Genomic DNA, 23,188 nt, shown 5'->3' on the forward strand with positions numbered 1-23,188 from the left:
TACCTCCTTAGTGGAAAATCTAGTGATGATGCCTCCAAATGAGTGCCGACAGTGACACAGGGAAACCAGGAAAGTGTAACATTGTGAAAGCAAAGAAATACATTTTACAGAAGGACTTTTAAAAACTATATTCAGTGTTAAAAGGGAATTGAGGAATATAAGGCTGAAAGGTTTGCATCATATTTAAACAATAGGAAGTCCTTGGTGATCTTCACAGGATGTTTCCTGAGAGCAAGTGTGATTAGAAGTTAGACAGTTGTGAATAGAAAATTGCACTGAAGTTGAGAAGTGGATACAGAGAAAGTTTATCTTTGACAAGAACTTGAGTTTGGGAAACAGCTGGAAGAAGATTTGGTGTCAAGAGAGATTTTAGGTTTGCTTGAATTGTTTTAAAGATGATTCTAGATCATGCTGAATGCTTGTAGGAATGATCTCAGAGAAGAAAGTTAAGATTTACAAGAGTGTGACAAAAAATATAGCAAAGACTTATCAAGAACAGTGAAGGGCTGAGATTTCTATCTTGGTTGCAAGCCAATATTATAACCCACCACCATTTTACTAATGCTGGAGAAGAGATAGACTACTGGGCCAGAAAACACACACACACACACACACACACACACACACACACATACACCCTACAGAAAACCTTTATGACTCATGGAACAGCTACCTTAAGTTTCAGGCTTCTGCCAACTTTTTCTTGCCTCCCAAGTTTTATGAGGGTAAAGCAAACTGGCCCAGACTGATGCTGAAGGCAAAGGTGTTCTTTACAGCTGAGAAAAACTTAGGCTTGGAACTCTAAATCCTTTACATAATAGATAGAAAACAAGTCTTCCCAATCTTTGCAGTGGTGGAAAACATTGTCTTTATTTTACAGGATGGCAAACACATCTGCCCTCTGCCCAGAGGGAAACGCTATTTTATCACTCAAAGGATGTTCACTATACAAATGATCTTGAAAAGATAGCCCAGAACAAATAATGCCAATGTCTCTATTTGCATTGTGCAGAAACATGAGAAACCCCTGGTGAATTATCTTCCAACTGGGTTCTAAGATGGCAAGAAGGCATTTGAGGGTTTATGTTTTGCAAGAAGAAAATATATTTATTCTATTTCAACAAAAAGTAATAAAGAGAAGATCTGGGTAAGTGGAAGTAATTTTATGGATTGATTGTTTGAATGTAAGTGTCCAGTTTTCTCAGTGAAATATAGGCTAAGGCATAGCCAAGATTGAAGTGTGGAGGCTTAGACAGCGGAAACATATGAGTTCACATTGTAGAAAGTGAGAAAGTAAATTAGTAGGCAAAAGACATGCTGGAAGGATCATTGCTTTATGGGTCATGAATTCATAGCGATAAAGTCCACCTGGCTATATGATTTTCTTCAGAAATCTGCTGTACCCCAAAGTAGTTATTTCTCAGGTTGGAGAAATAGAAATCAAGGAGTCAGAAAAATGTAAAATATTGTAGGGAAATAATTACATTGATAAATTATAGCATCTAATCTGGAAAAGGAGAAAGGTGTTGAGAGGAGGTGACAAATGGGTTGAAAGGATGTGAAAAGGTCAATGAATGGAGTCTTAATAAGTTTCAAGAACCATTTTTCTGGAATACTGTAGCAAACAAATCTTAGAGAGCTTTCAGCAGAGAGTGGAATGTTTGAATTAATTATTTCAGGGGTAGTGGAGTGTCTAGTAATGTAAAGTGTGATTGAGGAAGTGGGTGAATTAGAAAGAGTGAAGTAAGCCATCATTAGAATAAGAGGGTCAAGTAACAGAAAGGCAAAGATAACAGATGGATTTTCATGATAGTTGTTGAAATTATCTAGAATGTTGGAAGAGGTAGGTATGGACAAGGATTATGATCAAAGAGTCAAAGCCTTCACTGGTTTTAGTAGGATGAAGAAGACATTGATATATGAGATAAATGAAGAGAAGAGAGGGTGATGTGGCATCATGGTATGAGTTCAATGGACCAGAGGGGTATTAAAAAAAGAACACAATAAGTTCTTTATTCCATTTTTACTATTAATTAGTAATATATTATAATATCACAGATTAATATTTAAACTGTTTAATATATTTAAATATAATCTGTACATAAAATAATTTTATTTTTATAGTAAAATATTTATAAGAGTTCCTCATTTCCATTCATAATATTTTAATTACTCTATAAATGTTTTTACTTTAAACAGGGATTTGCTATTTCTAGGTATCTAGAAAATGGCAACAAATAAGTCAGAGTAAAAATATCTTCAATGTACTTATTTTAAAATGCGAGTGACTACAGTCATCCTATCAGTAGTTAATTTTGCAATAAGAACACATTCTGACTACTGTCTTTAATTCTTGTTGCTGTATTTATAGGAAGGACACAACTAAGATTGAAAAGGTCAAGCAAAATGACAGTAACTAATTCAGAAGTGAGATGTCAAGAATTGAAGTTATAAAGCAGGGATTAACCTATAAGCAATTCAAGTGCATTTATATAGAGAGAAACACACACACAGAGGCACACACAAAAGCTAGTTAAAACAATATTTGAAAATAAATTGACAAGGTCAACAAAAGCAGCAAATTATGGGAGCTGAAGAGTGAACTTCCATAAAAAAGGGAAATTGAAGATAAACTGTGAAGTCTAGGAAGTACCCATCTATTTTAGAAATAAAACAGTTATACTACACATACTACTCTTGAGCTGTAGTTATACTTAAGGGAAACACACACTTATATTATTGATACAAATTAAGAAATGAATCATGCAGCTAATTTTTTATTTTGTTATTCTGTGTTTTTGATAATTATTGTTTTGATTTCTGGATTGTGTGGCAGTTTGGGATTTAAAAAAGAGATCTTTCTAAATTGAAAAGGGTTATTAAGAATGGATCTAGACACAGACCTTATACCTTTCACAAAAATTAACTCAAAATGGACCACCGACCTAAATTTAAAATGCAAAACTATAAAACACCTAGGAAATAGCACAGGAGAAAAATCTAGATGACCTTGGGTTTGGTGATTACTTTTTTAGATACAAGTCCAAAGTAATGATTAATGGAAGCAAGTACAGGAAGCTGGACTTCATTAATTAAAACCTTCTGGTTCTATAAAAGACGACATTATCAACATAACAAGAAGACAAGCCACAGACTTGGAAAATATTTACAAAAGACATATCTGATAAAAGACTGTTATCCAAAATATACAAAGAACTCTTAAAACTCAATAGTAAGAAAACAAAATAACCCTCTTAAAAAATGGGCCACTATTTGAGAACTCTCTGTGCCTCTGCTCAATATTGCTGTGAACCTGAAACTGCTTTAAAAAATAAGGTCTATTCTAAAAAATACAAAGGATCTGAATAGGTATTTTTCCAAAGAAGATATGCTAATGGTCACTAAGCACATGAAAAAATGCCCTATATCTTTTTCATAGGCGGTAGGACAACGCAAATAAAAATCACAGTGAGATCCCACTTCACCCACTTAGTATGGCTGTAATCAGAAAGATAATAGCAAGTATTGATGAGTTTTGGAGAAATGCAACCCTCATACACTGCCAGTGAGCATGTGAAATGGTTCGGTCGCTTTGGAAAACTTTTAGGCAGTTCCTCAAAATATTAAACAGAGTTTCCACGTAACTCAGCAATTTCACCCCTAGGTAAATATCCCCAAATAATAAAAATATGTTTATGCAAAAAATTCATACATGAGTGCTCACAATATCATTATTAATGATAGCCAAAGAATGTAAACAAACCAAATATCCATCAAATTATAAGTGAATAAACAAAATACGGTATATCCATATACTGGAGCATTATTTGTACATAAAAAAAAAGTGGAGTACTGATGCATGCGGTAACACGAATGGATTTTGAAAATATTATGCTAAGTGAAACAAGGCAGTCATGACAGACTACATATTGTATGATTCCATTTATATGAAATGTCCAAAATAAGCAAATCTATAAGGGGAGAAAGTAGATTAGTGGTTGCCGTGGGTTAGAGTTAGGAATCGGAATGCCTACTTATAGATACAGGATTGGTTTTTGTTTTTGTCTTGTTTTTTGGCTCTTTCTTTCTTTCTTTATTTTTCTTGAGTGATGAAAATATTCTGATTTAGATTGTGGTAATCATTGCACAACTCTGTGAACATATTAAAAACCGTTTAACTTTAAATGAGTGATTTCATGGTATGCAAATTATATCTCAATAAAGGTGTTCATTTTTAAGAAAATGGTCTAAAGGCCTTAACAGATATCTCATCAAGAAGACTTACAACTTGGCAAATAAGCATATGAAAGGATGCTCCGCGTTAAATATCATCAGGGAAATACAAATTAAGACAATGGGATACCACTCTGCACCTATTAGAATGGCCAAGATCTAACACACTGTCAACACCAAATGCTGGTAAAGATGTGGAGCAGGAGCTCTCATTTATTGCTAATGGAAGACCATTTGGCAGTTTCTTACAAAATGAAATAAACTTTTACTATGTCATCCAGCAATTGTTCTCTTCAGTATTTAACCAAAGAACTGAAAACGTATGTTCACACACACACACACACACACACACACAAAACAACAATAACAACAAAAAACCTGCATACCCATGTTTACAACAGTTTTATTCATAATTGCCAAAATTTAGAAGTAACCAAGATGATCTTCAGTAGGTGAATGGATAAATTCTGGTACACCCAGATATTGGAATATTATTCACCACTAAAAAGAAATGAGCTAGCAAACCATGACAAGACAGGGAGAAAATCCAATAGATATTACTAAGCGAAAGAAACAATCCAAAAAGGTTACATGATGTATGATTCCAACTATATGACATTATGGGAGCGCAAAAACTATGGAGACAGTAAAAAGATCAGTGGTTGTCAGGGGCTGGGGGAGAGGAAGGGATGGATAGGTGGAGCCCAGAGGATTTTTAGGGTAGTAAAACACCATCATATGATATTACAGTGGTGGATACACGTAATTTCACATATATCCAAACCTACGAAATGTATACCAAGAGTGAATTTTTTTGGTGATAACAATGAACTTTGGGTGATAAGTATGTGCCAATGTACGTCCCTCAATTGTAACAAAATTATACACTGGTGGAAGATGTTGATAATGGAGGAAGCTGTGGATTGTGGTAGGCAAGGTATATATGGGAAATCTCTGTACCTTATCCCCAATTTTACCGTAAACCTAAAACTTATCTTAAAAAAAAAAAGTCTCTGAAAAGTTTCAGCGCGCACACACACACACACACAGAGTAACTGCCACAGTTCTGTGCAAATGTCTCAGCATTGTGCTGAATGCCAAGCCATGGAGAGATCTCTCTAAATTTGAGGTATAGGGATTAGTGATGAAAAACCTGATGTCTGAGGCTCTTGGTTCTTTGGCTCTGAAATACAGGTTCTTGCTTGGGTCATGAGAATCTTGGGTGAGATTGAGATAGCCTGGGCTTAGGATCTAGCCTTGCTAGGTCTTGGTTATCTCCTTTCAGGTCTTTCCAACTCACTGGGATTTCCAAAGCAGACCTTTCACCCTCAAGTTTTTCACTCCTTTCCTAGCACACCCAGTACATTGCTGTTGCCCCTCCCAGTCTGAGCTGTCCAGCACAAAGTCTTCAGTGAGCTCAAACATTTCTAAAAGACAAATGCATCTGATTTTAACAGTCATTTTTTATTTCTTCTTCTAAACTTCCTAAGGAAAGAAATGAAAAATGTCTCCTTATCTGTTTGAGTTTCTTTTCTTAGCAGGTCTTTGATAAAGCAACCACAACAGCAGAACTCAAGATACTTAATGAAGACGTCATTTATCTTGACAATTATTCAAAGAGGTAAAGAATTCTGAATGTTTGAACATTTATGTTCTATCACTGCTATTGACTATCACTGCTAATTGAACCTGAGTAAATTAAACCCTATAATTTTCCAAGTCCCTTTGGGGTGCTCTCATACTAATTCTCAAAAAAAAAAAAAAAAGGTGGGGAATGGCTGTATTTTGCAGCTTAAAGGGATTGCTGAGATTCAGTTTCCGAAGTTTGAAACTGGGTCTTCTACCTTCTGCTAAAGTAGTTCTTTATACTAATTCCCACTGCCTTTGAGTCACAAATAGAATCCACTTTTTAGAAAGAAACCAAACACGTGTTTAAGTACTTCTTTGCTGTTCCCCTTAGGTGTTTGTTAAGCAACCCAATCCGTCTTTCAGCATATCAAGAATTCAGGTTTAAATCAGTTAATTCCAAAATCTCTCCAATCAGTCAACAAGCTTGTATTAGGAGAAGTCTTTCTTCTCATTAAGAATTTCAGATTCTGGGTGGGAAACATTTCCACTGTGATCTCTATTTTACAGCTATGAAAGAAGGTCAATTCCCACACTATCTTGTATGGAAGATAAGTGGACACTCCTTGTATTGTAAGCAACATCTGGAAATCATTGTATGACTATTATTAGCTAATCATTTGAAGATCTCTGGTAGGAAAAAGGGAGAATGCTTTCTATTATCAAACTAAGCATACTGTCCAAACCTATGGGACCAATGGATGAAATTCTTAATAATGAGAAACAGGTTGTGTTATTACTAAAGGGTTATATAAGTATTCAGCTGAGCATACTTATAAATAAGGAAGCAGGTCCTCTTTCTTGCTCTTTCTCTCTCTGCTTTGCTTTTTGTCTCAGGTCGACTTACCTAAAGTGAATATAAGTATTAGTAATAATTAAAGGTATTCAAAATTTGCATGTTACAATATCTTTTATTCATGCGTTCAGTACAGTGTTCCATAAAGACTGTGCTGATGTTAAGGTTGAATTCAATTATCAGAATAGCAATGCTTAGAAATTCAATTGGTAACGGTAAGCATAAAAACAATATGTTTGAGAGTTTTCTTCAACCATGAATTCTAGAGGATAACTGTGTATTTATTTACACACTCTATTTAGTCTATTAGATCTCTTGATTTTATTCATGTTTACAGTTACTAAGACACTGCCAGAAATACATGATTATTGAGGTTTTGTAGTTTTGCCAGTGACTCGTAAATCATAACCATCAATCTTTTGACAATGAGTGCCTTCATTTCTTCACATTTAATGTTGTGTTAAACTTTAAAACTTAATATTAGAGTTGTAACTATAGGATCTAAGTATGTCAAAGAAAAACTGTATAAGTAAAGAAAGTAAATGTGATAAGTGGAAAAATGCTTTTGATTTCTAAGTGATTTTTTTAGTAAAACAATGAAATCCTCAATTCCTGACATTGTGAACATTTTAAATCATTGACATCAGACCAAAGTCTACTCTATGTTATAGATTTTAAAATAAAAACATTTCATCATAGTAGTTTATATCTGGTAGAATAGTTTTTGGGTTCTTTAACATATACTATATACACTGATACACATTTCTAATATATCTAGAACATATATGACCACTAGAAAATGACAAATAAATAAAAAATCAGCCAAGAATTTATTAAACTAAAAAATCAGCCAAGAATTTATTAAACTATGATGTAAAAAGTAAAATGTTCAGCATAATAATTATGTTTATGGTCTTCAAAAAATTATTTTGGGGCCAAATAAATTTTACAAAGCCTAATTATTATAATTATAATTTATTTGATGTTACCAGAAATACATTCAGTGTCAAGAGTATCAGAGTAATTGGTTTGGGAGATGTGTTTCTGCTGAGCAATGATTTACAGGGCAACCAAGGAGGGAGGAGATTCTCCTGCCTACTGTTTCTATAACTAATGGAAGATACATATGCATGTAATATATAAACACGCATATATGAATGTATGTATATGCATGTGTGCATATATGTGTGTGTGTGCATGTGTGTACACATGTACACATACAAACACAAACTTCTCACCTTTAGCAATGCAGGTGGAAATAAAAAGGGTTTGTCTTCCCTTATCGAATCATCAAACTTTACGTTCAGTTATGTTCTTTTCCCTTTAAATCTGTCTTTGACATAATTTTGCCTTCTTCAAATGTCAGGATAAGTGAACAAATTTCAACACACCCCAGTTTCTTTCTGAAGCACTGTCCTGAATGTAATAATCTCTTAGATGCTGGAGTGCTTTGCTTTAGCCAAAGGTTTTCCTTGCTCTCCTTCACCTATGTTAAGCGTAATTAAAGTTGTAGAACTCCTCACTCTGTAAGTGTGCAATTCCATTATTATATAATTAGCTGACTGTCAGGCTTCTTCTAACTATTTCTTTGAAAGTAAATGATATAATAATATCCAGGGACCTTGCTTCAACTATCCATATGACCAGGTGGTTTTCAGCTCTTTATATCCAGAACCTCAGTCTTGAGTTCCTGTCTCTTATTTCTAATAACTTTTAGAATTTATTTAACTGGTTGTCATAGGCACTTGAAACTCAAATCTTCACAGTCTGCCTCCTTTTAGGTTCCTGGACCCAATTCCAATGTGGGGGCAGAGGGTTCCCCTATAGCACCAAGCAATTATTGGACATCAGCTCAGTGTCTGAGAATTTAACTCAACTCTGACACACTATCTACCCAGAGATAGCATCAGATTCCATAGGTTAAGAGTTCAGTCCTATAGGACTCCTTCTTGCCCCATTTCAGATATCAGTTACAAGCCCAGGTTGTTACCTGTGCTTCTGACTGTCTACAGATTGGAGATACCAAAGACCCCCTCCAAATCAAGATGCCAGTCACCAAGTCTAGGTTGTTACCTCTTCTTTTGACTGATGGGCTATAAATTAGGGGTTCCCAGGATCTCTTCCTTCAGTTCGATGAATTCGCTGGAGCAGCTTAGACCTCAGAAAAACATTTCACTTACTACATCACATGTTTATTACAAAAGGAAATAAATCAGGAACAAGATGGAAAAGATGCATAGGGCAAGATTTGGGGAAAGGGCATGGAGCTTGATGCCCTCTCCAGGAATGCCATCCTCGCTATGTCTCCAGGTGTTCACCAACACAGAAGTCCTCTGAACCCCATCCTTTTGGGTTTTTAAGCAGGTTTCACTATATAGGCATGACTGATTAAATCATTGGCCATTGGTAATTGAATACCATCTCCAACCCGTCTCCCTTCCCAAGAGGGCAGGGGATGGGACTGAAAGTCTTAATCCTGTAATCACAAGGTTGGTTCTCCTAGCAAGCAGTCACCACCCTTAGGTTACCTGAAGGCTTTCCAAAGGCACAATTAACAACAAAAGTCACCTTTGTTGCTTCCATCACTTAGGAAAGTCCAAGTGTTTGGGAAGTTCTGTGCCAGAAATGGGACAAAGACTTAATATATACTTCTTAATATAATCACAATATTACACTGCCCATGCCTCTTTCCCTTCCTTTTATTTTTTTTTAAATTATTTCTAAATCAGTAAACAAAGCCACTTACCACCCAGTTGCCCAAATAGGAAGGGTAAGGTTTATCCTTTACTTGTTTTTGTCCTTCATTGTTCACATATCTTCAGTTTTTCAATGTCTTTTAATTTAGATTGGAATGGCATTTTAAAAACCCATCCATTCTTTTCCATTCCTATTATCACTATCATTGGATGACGTATAGAAATAACCTTATAGTTTTCTCTTTGACAGTGGTTTCTCTTTCTACACTATGATCAGAATGGTATTTTTAAAATATAAAACTGTTCATTGACCTTCTTAAAATATTTCATTTTTTTCTTTGTATATAGGACACATTCCAGATTTCTTAACATATGAAGTGGTTCTGAGTGTTCTAAATCCTGAATTAAGTATTCAAATACGTGATTTATAAAATTCCCTATAATAACTTTATCTTTTATTGTAAGCACTATCACTTTCTGACTTAGTTTGGTGACTACTTAAACTCAGGTAAACTTAGCCACCTTAAGATTTAAACTTGGTCAACCAATTATTTAAACTGTGAATTTTGGATACATATTTCTGGAAAAAAAATTTGCAGCACGAAAAAAGCTACCTTTAATATAAATTGACTTTTCATTTGCAATAGACATGCAAATGGAATTTCTTTGAGATCTTATAATTCAGATTATGTTTTCTATTGTTTCTATAAGAAAGTTGAAAACTCTTCTGATAGCAGATGTATTAACTGTGTGTGGAAATAAATACACGTATAAAATGTTTGTGAGTCTACTTTTATTAAGTAAATTTGTAGCCAGTATATAAAGTTCCATCTTTACTTTAGAACAAATATTTGCTTTAATATTCACACAGTAAATATTTATCTGTGTCTTTTTTAATTGTAAATAAGTAGATGTCATATTTTATAAAGTTGAAATAAACTTGTACTTAGAGAAACATCAGTTCCAACTGGGATGATCTGTGAAAATTTTACTGGAAATGCATTTGAGCTGGTCTTGGGAATCTAAGTGGGAATTGGACAAATAGGTACGGGGAAAAGGCATTTTGTATTTTTGTGAACATGGAAAAAAGGACAAGTTATGAAACATCTAGAGTGAAGGTCAGTTTGTTAATGAGTTTTTTTTTTTTTTTTAGTATTTGGCAGTGTTTTTATTTTTTTATTTATTTTTTTATATGAAGTTTATTGACAAATTGGTTTCCATACAACACCCAGTGCTCATCCCAAAAGGTGCCCTCCTCAATACCCATCACCCACCCGCCCCTCCCTCCCACCCCCCATCAACCCTCAGTTTGTTCTCAGTTTTTAACAGTCTCTTATGCTTTGGCTCTCTCCCACTCTAACGTCCTTTTTTTTTTTTTTTTTTTCCTTCCCCTCCCCCATGGGTTCCTGTTAAGTTTCTCAGGATCCACATAAGAGTGAAACCATATGGTATCTGTCTTTCTCTGTATGGCTTATTTCACTTAGCATCACACTCTCCAGTTCCATCCACGTTGCTACAAAAGACCATATTTCATTTTTTCTCATTGCCACGTAGTATTCCATTGTGTATATAAACCACAATTTCTTTATCCATTCATCAGTTGATGGACATTTAGGCTCTTTCCATAATTTGGCTATTGTTAATGAGTTTTAAAAAATGGTTGGCAAGAGAAAAGAAAGAATAAGTATAGACCGATAAGTACAGACTGATAAGTATAGACTCTTTAACTTGCTACTGAGAAAACTTCAAAACGTGGTTGCCTTCTATCTTTCTCTCTTCTAGATACTGTAGGAACCTATCCAGAGTCCTACTGCCTCTAAACTTTTGTGATTTCATTTCTTTCAATGCTTTCTCTCTTGTTTGACTTTTAATACCAACTGTACTACAAGCCCTATATTCCTTTATCATTAAGTAAACACTGAGTTTTGAGGCAGTCTCTGTTCTGGACAGGGGCATAATAAGTTAAGAAGAGTTAAGTGCTATGCAGACTCCTTGGAATCTATTATGTACTCAAAAACATATTATAAGGATGATAATGAGAGAGTTATATTCTCAAGGAATTTGTCTCATATGGAAAAAACAATAAGGAAATACGTGAAATTGCTATGTAAGTTGATATTGTTATTATTACAAATAATACATCTTCTATGACATCTTCTTGGTATCCATAAGCAGATGTGATGCATGTAGTAGCATCCGTATCCCTTTACACCATAAATTTTACCAGTGGTAGACCTGGTCAAGCCCTTGCTGTATCCCCATCTATCGGACAGCATATGCTTATTTATCTTTATATCCTCTGTGAATTAAGGAACACCTGTACACATAATAAATATATTTAGTAATACGTTAACTTAAAAAAATCTGGGGGATGTGCTCAACAACATCAAATAAATGTTAAAGGTTATGGAGACTGAGAACGTAGGCAAGACCATTGGTATTAGAATGGCCATTGGTGACCTTAGAGATACCAGTTTCAATAAAATTGTGGGCACCAATATCGGATCAAAAAGAGCTAAAGACACAGAATAACCCATTCTGCTATAACCCAAGTCTTTCACTCCTAAACATCACCATGTTATGTACAACAGAGCAGTCAATTCTATAGCACTTAAAAAGAAAATGGGGTTAGGATTGTAGCACTCAAAAACTCTGGCAGTGACACATTAAAGCAACAAAATGAAATAGAAAACTTTGGGAAACGAATAAAAACTATAGCACAGTTTTAAACCTATTAAATGGTCTAGAAATATATAAAATATAATGTATAAATATACCAATAAATGTATAAAACAGTTAAGAAACATGTGTAATAATAAATATGGCACTTAACCTTGAAAAAATCCTGGGATTTACCGGTGGAAATGGACATGGGAAAGGTTGTAACAGTCTGAGAGTTATGGTGAAGTGATAGAAGGCAGGTTATCTGAAATCAGACAGAAAGTCCTAACATCATATGAGGCTGGGTGTGTGCTCATAACACATACAACTAACACACACAAGGGACAGTAGTCCCCGCAGAAGTTTGAGGTCCTGGCGGCTGTGCGTGTTGTGTATTGTTATGTGGCTAGTCTCAGGTAGGTGCAATTTTCCACATTCACCTGGTGCTTCTCATGGATGAAATCATGTGTAAGTAAACACAAAATCTGCATTTTGTTTAAATTGTTCCTTAATATATCGCTCTCATTGGAAAACATTCTCATTTTCAAAACAGAAAAGAACAGAAGTGACTGTAGGTGGTGAGAAAGTGTGATGACTTTGGCAGTACAAGAAAAGAACGAGAGCGAATGTTGCAAACGTGTCAAGAGAAGGAGAAAGTATTTACAACCAGATGAGACCACATTAAGAACTATACGATTGATAAAGTGTTAAAATAACCTATCCAGGAGAATTTGTGTTCTATCAAAAATCAAAACTTAGATTGTAGAAACCAGGTTCTAGGGATTGCATGCAAAACAGAGGAAAGAATATGCTCAGAGACTATATCAGGATTCTTTCTGAGGGGCCCTGCAGGGCCATTCTAACTTGGCACGCTCTATACCAACAGGTAAAACCATTCCTATAATAGAAAGATGCTTATATTAAAAATAGTAGAACTTTTCCAAAACTTTCTTTTAATTCTCTTTATGAGACTGATGATTCCTTCTTCTCCTTTCCCTTCCCCTTCCCCTACCCCTTCCCTTCCCCCCTCCGCTCCTTCTCCTCCTTCTCCTTCTTTTTCTTCCTCCTTCAACTTCTCCTTCTCCTTTTTTTCTCAGGCTGTGTCAAAGGTGCAAAATATTGACAAGTTTAGAATGTCTTATTTGGCAGGAAAAGCTATATTCAGTTTTCCTCTGTCTGCTTCCAGATCCATTTGGGCAGGAAAATAATGTGTTACCTTTCCCACATCTAGGGCTCTGTTGATTTCTATTTTAACAAGGATAAAATATTTAACCTAAATGGAATTCCAGACATTGCTTTTTGAAAGAATCAGAAACCACTGACTCTTCTGGAATAAAGAGTTCCCGGGGCGCCTGGGTGGCGCAGTCGGTTGAGCGTCCGACTTCAGCCAGGTCACGATCTCGCGGTCCGTGAGTTCGAGCCCCGCGTCGGGCTCTGGGCTGATGGCTCGGAGCCTGGAGCCTGTTTCCGATTCTGTGTCTCCCTCTCTCTCTGCCCCTCCCCCGTTCATGCTCTGTCTCTCTCTGTCCCAAAATAAATAAAAAAAAAAAAAAAAAAAAAAAAAAAAAAAAAAAAAAAAAAAAAAGAGTTCCCTTCTTACCAAAGCCGATGTAGGAACATCCCTTTTTAGGTCCCCATAGGAACTCATGTATCTGCAACTAAATAGCATAGAAGAGAGGAGAGTGTGATGGACAAATGTTTTGTTGACAAATTTGACTGAATCATTTCTCAAGAACATATTCGAGTTTTAAATAAGACAAAGATCTCTAGCTAATGGGTCATTTGTTCCTCTTGCTAAAATATCTCACTTAACAGAAGTTACTTGGACATAGCTACATCATAGTATTCTCAGAGCAAAGAAATACTTTTATGTAGGAAAAGTATGAAAGTCAGCAGATTTAATTCAAGTAAATAAAGAAAGACACAGGGATCAAATAAATTTTGATTTCTTATAACAAGAGACTCCCAAACATGCATATGTATCCTCAGGTTCCATACAAATTGCATATTTCTGTTGTACATAAATTCCAACACCATATCCCCAGTGCCTTCATAATCAAATAGGCAAATTCTCCAACTCAGTCTTATTTTCCATATTTTGCTTAAGAGATTTTTCCAGGAAAGCTAGTGAAATTCACCTCTAGTTAGGTTTTTAATGTGTCACTAAGAGGCCCTAAATAATTAATTCACTAATTCATCCATCCATTCATTCATTCCTGAAAGCTGTGGGCCTTGTTCCTTTCAAAGCAATAATCAGACGTTTATTCTCTGTTCTAATATCTTATTCATTTGAATGTTTTAATTGCCAGAATTGGTTTGGAAATATATATATATATATTCCAGAAGATATAGTGGCATGTATATATTATGTATATATAGATAATTTTAGTATATTACACACATAGAATTTCTTAAAAATCCTATCCCTAGTCAAATATGAAAAAGAGGTCACAAAAATCCAGTGACTATAATGCATAGGTATACAAAGGCAAATTTCTGCTCTTATAAAATTTTGCAAGGCTTTAGGCAGGCACATTTACATATCTAAATCCCTTGGCAATATAATTCAACCACCACTAGAGTTATTAGAAATGAACTAGGGCATATGCTTATCAGAATATGTTAAATTCTTTTATACTGATAGTCTGTTTCAGCAAAAGCTTAATTTCAGATTACCATAAATGGCACATGGAATGTATCTGGTGATGTATTACAGTAATGACAGAATAAGAGAAATATGCAAAGAAACATTTCTCACAAACTGAAAGACACTATGGGCGATAGGTCTTCTTTTCAGCTGAAATGTATTTTCACTAAAACTGTAAGTTTGTTTTTATTAGTTCTTTAAAATCTGATGCTATTTTACAGGAAAAAAAAACACAAACAAAACTAAAATTTCCGCTGCTGAGTAACTGGGACTAATGAAAGTAATGACATCATTTTCAAATGATTTTTTAAATATAGAGTTGGACTTGCAATTTATTATAAATCTCTAAAAGAGAGAAGGGAACTCATCCTAGATATTAGAGGTACAGCACAAAAATGTTGTGGATACTTTCAATCTGAGAAATGGTGCATAACATTCAACACTCTGTTCCATATAATGAAAGTTAGCGAATCAGATTATGAAAATAGCTGCTGATGGTTACCTCAAAATGGTTGTTTCTTTTCTCTCAAACAGTTAAGATCAACTCCGTGTCACATAATAACCCTCTCTTAGAAATTTTTTCTCTAATACTCCTATATGAATAGGAAACATTAGGTCAAGTTATGTCATTTTCTATATTACATTTATACTGGATTTCTAATGAATCCAGTTTTGTTCTGTGGTGTACTAAGCATTTTTATGAACTCCCAAGTAGGAATGAAAAAAGCTGGAGTTCTTCGAGCCTGGAAAAATGTTTGAATTGAGTGGAACCTGAAACATAATCTGCAAACCACGGTTCCTCTTCATTTTATGTATATTTCAAGGGAAATTTAATTCAGATGTTTCTGATTAATGCGCACTTAGCTCATCAGACTTGTTGTGCAAGAGTTATTTGATTTCCAGGAAGCCTTTTTCTTTGCAAGGCATTTCCCTCTGTACAAGGAAGTCTAGTTTTGCCTGCATTAGATGGTATGCAAAACTGGAAACACTTCTGGTGCTTTTTTTTTAATGTGTCTGAGTTCATACTTTTACTTGACGAGAACTTTTAAAGCAACCATGTCCCTTGTCTTTTTATAAAAGCAGAAAAGGAAAATAACTGATATACTAGAAGTGACTTAATCAAACTCCCCAAATTAGAAAAATAATTTGTGAATTTATTTTACACTGAACCATACAATCTTTGACTGCAAAATGGCTAACATATGTTAGAAGCAGTAATGGAGAGAAATTGAACCAAAAGTCAAGGGATCTGGTTTCTAACCTCAATTCTGCCACACACTTTCTAGGTGATTTTAGAAGAACCATATTGTTTTTCTTTATCTTTATCTGTAAAATGAGGGGGTTGCATATGATGATTTCCCTGGAAGCAATTCTTAAAGTTCTGTCTAATTTCTGAATTCAGTATACATGTTATCAAAGGTAGCATATATTATATATATATATATATTATATTCAGTATACATGTATACATATAATATTATATATTATATATATATTATATTCAGTATACATGTTATCAAAGGTAGCATATATTATATATATATAATATTATATATAACATATATATAACATATATATTATATATATAATATATATATATGAGATAGATTATGTCTTTAAAAATCACCACAAAAACTTCCTTACCCCAATAAATTATCTTAATTCACTTATATAAGTTTATGGCAAAATATATCTTGGTCAAAATTTAACAGACTAAAGTCTTACAAAAACCTTTTCTATGATTTTTCTGTTACTGACACTTATGTAAAAGAAGCAAAAGATATGACAGGGACTGAATTATTGGTTGTTATGAATATTCTTTGCAGATTAAATTATGGTGTCTACATGTGATACACGTATACAGCAATTACATCAATGTTTTTTACATGAGAAGTAATATAGTAATGCTATTCCTAAAACAATGAAAATTTGAGATCATTTTTTTTCACTAGGATAGTGTTTTGTATTCCAATAACAATCAGTCCCCACATCTCAGTAGTTTAAAACCATAGGTATTTCACAATTACATTACATGTCCTTTGTGAGTTATCTGGGGCTGTGTTCCATGTCCTCACTCAGGGATCCAAGTGGATGGATGCTTCATTTCACAATTATGACATGAGTGAGAAGGGCATGAGAAGTCACTAATCGTTCTGCTGTATATTAGTGACCAACACAAGTTACCTAGCTACATTCGAATTTCAAACAGGTGAGAAAGCACAAGTCTAGCATGTAACTACAGAGCAAATGAGAAATCAATGGTAGACAATCTCAATGACTTCCAGTTACACACAGAGAAACATGTAACTTTTAGTCTAGCAAGCTAATTAAGAGAAGAAAGTTGATTGACTAATCTTAGATTTTTGAACTCAAGATTTTTGTTTATTTGAAATAATTTTTAAAAACCATGTAATTAGATACTCAACCCTTACTTATTTAAAATGTTGATTTTAATTAGTACATTTGAGAATATAAAATTTGGGGGCGACTGGGTGCCTCAGTCAGGTAGGCATCCACCTCTTGATTTTGGTTCAGGTCATGATCTTATGGTCATGAGTTTGAGTCCCTCATCGGACTCTATGCTGGGAATGAAGTTGGCTTGGGATTCTCTTTCTTTCTCTCTCTCTGTCCCTCCTTCCTGGCTCTCTCTCTCTCTCTCTCTGTCTCTCTCAGAATAGTAAATACATATTTTTAAAAGAATATAAAATTTTATTATTATCCTTAAAACTAAAATTAATTTTTCATATCTATATAACATCCTGGTTTAACTTAATAGTGACATCTATGGGGTTAGACAAATTTATAGTTTTAAATAATAATTAATATTCCATTTCCTTTTTACATATCATATATACTTTTGTTTATATATGTCTTCTGTGCCAAAAATTACTAAAATTATTCTAAATGTTCCAAAAAAGAAACAACTTATTTGTATCGTCTTTACTCACATATCTTAAAAGTGTTGGTTTGCTACCATTGTAATTAAGACATGACCTCTCAGAGTCTTCATTTAATAGATGAAGAATTGCTAACTCAAGTCATTACCCATCCTTCAATTCTTACCACTATACTTAGCTCAATTTTCAGTCTCTTTTTCATAAGGGCAGGAAAAAATAAGATAAAAACAGAGAGGGAGGCAAACCATTGAGAGACTCTTAACTACAGAGCAAACTGAGGGTTGCTGGAGAGGAAGCAGGTGGGGAGGGTGGGCTAAATGGGTGATGGGCATTAAGGAGGGCACTTGTTCCACTCAGCACTGGGTGCTACATGTAAGTGATGAATCACAATTCTACTCCTGAAACCCATAGTACACTATATGAAAGCTAATTTGAATTTAAATTAAGAAAAAGAAAAAGAAAACCATCATCACCAAAAAAAAAGAAAGAAAAGAAAGGGAAAAAAAAGAAAAGAAAGGAAAAGAAAAGAAAGGAAAGGAAAGGAAAGGAAAGGAAAGGAAAGGAAAGGAAAGGAAAAGAAAAGAAAAGAAAAGAAAAGAAAAGAAAAGAAAAGAAACTCACTTTATTTCCTTTAGATATATAACCAGAAGTGGAATTACTGGATTATTTTTATTATTTTATTTTATTTGTTTTTTTTAATGTTTTATTTATATTTTGAGAGAGAGAGAGAGCGAGCAGGGGAGGGGCAGAGAGAGACACAGAGGATCTGAAGCGGGCTCTGGGCAGAGTCTGATGCAGGGCTGGAATTCACAAGCAGTGAGATCATGACCTGAGCTGAAGTAGGATGCTTGGCCAACTGAGCCACCCAAGTGCCCCCTGGATTATTTTTAATATTTTGTTATCACTTTTAGTGCATTTCCATAATGGTTGTACCAATTTACATTCACATCAAGAGTGTACAAGGATTCCTTTTTCTCCATATTATTGCCAACATTTGTTATCTTTTGAATTGCATCGTAATTTCCTATTACATTAAAAATAGACATAGTCTTGATTGAATCATATAATGAGGTTTTAGTATACCTGAACTTTTTTCACTGCTCTTCCCTCACTTCTTACACCTTGGAATTCATCGTCCATCCTTGTATTCTTTTTTCCCTTTGTAAGAAGAGGACAATAATATTTTGTTTTGATCAGAAATAAGCCTTCAGTGATTGTCTTGTTTGATTATTGTGTCTAAAAAAATCAATAATGTTTATTTACATCACTTGGATTGTTTTAAATATTGTTTACTATAAAGGCAATTTTATTATATTTTTCTTTTTATACAGTTAATTAAGTTTTAGTTTGGGTGGTTTTAGTGAAATATCCATAGGTTATCTGATTCTTAGAACATTGTGAGGATTCTTTTTTTTTTAATGTTTATTTATTTTTGAGAGAGAGAGAGAGCGCGCGCGCTGGGGCAGGGGAGAGAATGAGGGGAAAAGAGGATCCAAAGCAGGTTCCATGCTGACAGCAGAGACTCTGATGCGAGGCTGAAACTCAAACCTTGAGATCATGATCTGAGCTGAAGTCAGATGCTTAACCGACTGAGCCACCCAGGCACCCCAGAACATTGAACATTCCAAAGGAGCTCCTGAAGTCTGCTGAACACTGGGGCAATACCTAAGCGTTACCTCCAAATTTTTTTTTTTCTCAGTTGGTTTGTTGGTTTGTTTTCAGGGGAGAGGAAGATCCTGCTTCAATGCCATATGGACCAATGGCATAAAAAAGAAATAATAGCTCAAAGACATTCTCTCATGCATATGGTATTCCCTCTTCTTCTGTGCTACCACAGTGCATATATATTCATACATCATTTACCGAGTTGAAATTAGAGCCTCTGTACTAGATTGCAAACTCCTTGAAGTCAAGTGGCATGCCTTATATATCTCAATAACTCCAGAACTCAACTCCAAATTGGGAGACATTTAATCTATGTTGAGCATAAGTATGTGTCAAGCACTTCATAAAGTACTTTCATATGTTTCATCTCACTTAACCCCCTCAAACACTCAGAAATGGTGATAGTACCCCCATTGTACATGTAAGAATATTAAAACTCAGATAACGTAACTGAAAACACCCAGTGCCCCAACAAGGGTCACGACAGTATTTAGATGTGGCTATTCTGATACCATGTCTGATATTTTCTCTATATTTTACTGTTTCATATATGAGGAGTCAGGTACAAAATACACAGCAAATAAGTGTTAAATGATGTGCTCATATTTTATTGTAGAGTTTTTAGATGAAAAAGTCATGACAAGTAGTAAGTAGTATAGGACATTGCTGGCGGAATCCAAAGCACAAAGACCACAGAACATGGCTATTTCTTCTAGTCAACCATAGGAATGAAAGGAAGGAATGAAATCTACCCAGAATAAGGATCATTAAAAAGGCAGAGGAGCTGCATGCCACTGGATAATTTATTATGAAACAAAAGACACAGTGATAGTAACAATGGAATGACTAATGACCCCAAATTGTTTAATGGTAACTGACTCCTGCTAATGATAGTCTGCTATAGCTGTGTATAAAAATACTGATGTGATTCCTATCACCTTTCTAATTTAGTCATCAAAATAAGTATACATTTTCCCTTAAAGATAATCAGAGTGTATCTAATAGAAATGAGATACCACATCTATTAAAAAATGCATTGCACAGAATTCAATTTTTCTTTCTCTTATTTCTGATTTTTTCCCCCCACAGGAGTCAGCTTTGTGGAGGCAAACAATGGCCTCGGGCTAATATTTACATTCTTTTAATTTAGTAAACCAAGAGTTTAGCATGGAGATAAAAAGAAGCAAGAGAAGCACATAGAGTGATGGATGTAGCTCTAATCTATTTTGATCCTGTGTATCTTACTATTAAATTTTGCAATGCTAATATATTTTGATCTTTATTTTCTTTCGGTTAAGATATTTTGATATATCCTATAGTAGGGGCTATGACAACATGTCTTTCCTCTACATATACATCCGTACAGTTCTCATCTATTCTTACTTACTTACTTACTTACTAAAGTAAGTTCTAATACAATCTATTTTGTTTTTCTATATATCTAACACTTGGATACATTTTGTTGTAATTTTCTATATAGGCTTTTAATATGTTCTGCCCCCTAAGCTTCTTGTGTATATTCTCCTGTATTTAAAATATGCTTCTGCTCACTTCAAGCTCATTTCGAATTCTGGACTTACTTTCCAGGGGGAGAATAAACACCTCCTTTCTGAAACATCTTCTCCAGCTTCTGTCAACAGCAAACGTAATAAGCTTTGCTTCTAAGACATCACTTTCATGATCACTGATGAAAATGCTAAATAGCTTGTATTGTTGATGCTGGAAGCATTATAGAATCAATTCTGCAAGGTGGCATTTCTGTCATTTTAGAGCTCATCATTGTGATCATGACTCTCAGATGACACTTGACTTTACAAGGTAGAGGCAGGTACATGTTTATTACATAATGCAAATGTAGTCTTACCTTAGATCACTGTAACTGTTCCTAGAATGATACAATGGATACCAATATTCCTCAAGCCATTCTTTTTAAGAATCCCAAAATATGACTAATGAGAGGAAAATAATTATGTATATAAATACAATATTTTTCGATCAAACCTGAAACATATTTTGATAATCCTTAAAGGAAACAAAGAAACCTAGGAGACTTAAATCATAAATGAGCTAAGGGGAGTCTATCTTGATCGAGTCAACATGATTGTTCAGAATTCTCTAGTTGGTGTTATGAATTGAATATTTGCGTCCCCCCACCAACGACCAAAAAAACTCATATGTTGCAGGTCTAACCCCCAATGTGATGGTATTAGGAGGTGGGTACATTGGGAGGCAATTAGTTTTAGATGAGGTCATGAGAATGAAGCCCCCATGGTAGATTAGTGTCCTTCTAAAAGGAAGAGACACTAGACCTTCCTCTCTTCACCATATGAAGATACAGGAAGAAGACGATGTCTGCAAGCCAGGAAAAGGGCTCTGACTGGAGAACTGACTTGATCAGCACCTGGTCTTGGACTTCCTGGCCCCCAGAAATGTGAAAAAGAAATTTCTGTTTTTCTAAGTCATCCAGTCGACGGTATTTTGTCATGGCAGCTCAAGTAGACTAATATGGTTGGCATTGTACTTTATGATTCAGTCACAGACTGAAAGGAATACTAGGAAAAATGCAGGGTTTTAATGAATGAAACCATTACAAGTACCTCTGGTTTGAATAAAAACTCAAGTAATATGGCATGGTGAAAGGGACCCTGACTAAAGAGATCACGGATTTGATTCCTGCTATTTTTCTCTGCCACTAACAATCCAAGTGGTCTTGCACGGAACACTTTACTTACCCCACCTCAATTTCCTTATTTTTAATATCAAGTGGCTGGAGGAAATAATTTTTAAGACTTTTTTAGTACAAAAATCTTATATTTCAAAATATTAAAATGAAAATAGAGCACTTAATTGTATACATCTATGTACATATGCACTGATATGGACACATCTGCATATATTTTCATGTGTATGTGTTTTATGGTAGTGAAGTACAATACACAGTATCTTGCTTTTTCTCTTTTCAATAAAAATACAAAGATCAATAGCAAGAGGAGATATTTTTGTCATAAGGGTATGAAATGCATTTCTTAATGTATCCAAGAATCGAGAATGTGTGTGAAGAGCAAAGGGCATAAGTCCAACTAAAGAAATTAGGTCAGGGCCATCTGGGTGACTCAGTCAGTTAAGCGTCTGACTTCAGTTTAGGTCATGATCTTGTGGTTGATGTGTTCAAGCCCTGCGTCGGGCTCTGTGCTGACAGCTCAGAGCCTGGAGCCTGCTTCAGATTCTGTGTCTCCTTCTGTCTCTGCCCCACCCATGCTCATGTTCTGTTTCTCTCTGTCTCTCAATAATAAAAATAAAAACAAACAAAAAAAAAGAAACTAGGTCAGTCTTTAGACATACTAGAATGGACATATGAAGGTGGTAGATTTTTGGAGAGATGCACAGGAGAAGGAAGACACTATACTACTGGATCAAATTTTGCAAAACGGACTGCTTCCTATAATCTCACTCTAGATTTAATATATTTTGTTACCCAACTTAAAGATCTCTTGTTATAGGACTGCACAGCTATCTTTGCCTCACAAAAATATGTACAGATTTCTTAAGTCTGTGAACTGGAAGATAATTTTTAATAAATATGTATCTATCCTCCCAACTTCAGGGTGTAGCTGCAGCATTTTGAGGCACATTGCTTGCTAAAATGACATATGCATCACACATCTGGTTCTCTGCTTTGGCATCGATTGAAGGCATGGCTAAAAGTAAAGTTTCCTCACTCGTGTCTGTCTGTGTGGTCATCACAACAGTTACTTTATTGTATTTTTAAAGCTGTACTTTAAAAAAATGTTTATTTATTTTGAGAGAGAGTACTCATGCACAGGTGCAGGGGGGCGGGGGGCACAGAGAGAGAGAGAAGAATCCCAAGCAGGCTCCATACTGTCAGCGCAAAGCCTCACATGGGGCTCCTTCTAACAAACTGTGAGATCATGACCTGAGCGGAAATCAAGAATCAGACGGTTAACCA

This window comes from Lynx rufus, unplaced genomic scaffold, assembly GCF_022079265.1.
Source record: "Lynx rufus isolate CCGP_SWC_20201006 ecotype Redwood Valley unplaced genomic scaffold, mLynRuf1.p SCAF_5, whole genome shotgun sequence".
Lineage (NCBI taxonomy): Eukaryota > Metazoa > Chordata > Mammalia > Carnivora > Felidae > Lynx > Lynx rufus.